This window comes from Austrofundulus limnaeus, unplaced genomic scaffold (genome assembly GCF_001266775.1).
Source record: "Austrofundulus limnaeus strain Quisiro unplaced genomic scaffold, Austrofundulus_limnaeus-1.0 Scaffold46, whole genome shotgun sequence".
NCBI lineage: Eukaryota > Metazoa > Chordata > Actinopteri > Cyprinodontiformes > Rivulidae > Austrofundulus > Austrofundulus limnaeus.
Window position 1 is genome coordinate 114,504 of NW_013952448.1, and position 1,189 is coordinate 115,692.

Below are 1,189 nucleotides of genomic sequence, written 5' to 3' on the forward strand. Positions count from 1 at the left end.
CTTCCAACATGCATCGACCAAAGTGCTTCACAAAATAAGGCTAATAAAAAACAAATCCCAATATATACAAGTTAAAAACACAACTACAATAAAATAAGGTAAAAAAAGTATAAAATGCTGAGAGTTAAAGCCCTTTTAAATAAACAAGTCTTAAGTTTGGCTTTAAGCAGAACCAGGTCAAAAAGATCATTCCTGCCTCCCCTCCAAAATTACTGGATTTAGATTAGTTTATATATAAAAACACCTATATATTTTCAGCACAAAATAACACATTACCAGGGAGTTTTACAACATCTGCAGATATTTAGCACCTAATATTTCTCCAACTGTCTGAAATACAAACAGATTTAAAAAACTTCTGTTTTTATTTAAGATGTTTGTGGTTTCTAACAGAGTTTATGATCTACAATCACACCCAAATTATGTTTCATTTAAACTCCATTCAACCTAAAAATGACATTATAATTGTCCCCACCACCAGTCTGAACGCATCATAAGTGAGAATGGAGACTAATTTGTGTTGATGAGACATTGTGTATGTGGAAACTGTATGACTTTATCCAGACAGTTCAGAGGCTCTGCTTGTTTCGCGCTGCAGATTATTCTTTTTTCAGATTAAAATCCATCCAGAATCCAAACGAATCCTTTTTCTGCTGACTGTGTCTTCAGTGAACTGGAACCACAGAAACTCAACAACCCTGGGAAAAACAAGCGCAGCGGCGAGCAGAATGTGACAACATGGTTATTTTCTTCTTCCAAAGGGATGTGCAACAGTTTTAACCGGCATCTTCATCTGCATACATGTCTTAATTTATAATCTAACTTGTCTGTCACTGCGCTCCTTCAGTGGCATGTCATGTGGAGCCGGCGTTTTAAAGCAGCCCCAGCTCAGATTCCAGCGGTTTACCACACATATTTACAACTAGAGGACCAAGTTGCAGCAAACCAGATCGTTTTGAGTCCCTCTGGTAAATATGCACATGGATTTTCCCTTTTTAACTGTTTTCAGACAAAGAAAATAAATCAGCCAAACAAACAGCACTGCCTGACATCTGCAGAAAGACACGCAACAAACTTTGTTGTTTTTTAATTGTTGCATCTTACACTGCTGGTAAAGTTATTATTATAGAAGAAACATCTCTCTCTCTCTCTCTCTCTCTCTCTCACACACACACACACACACACACAC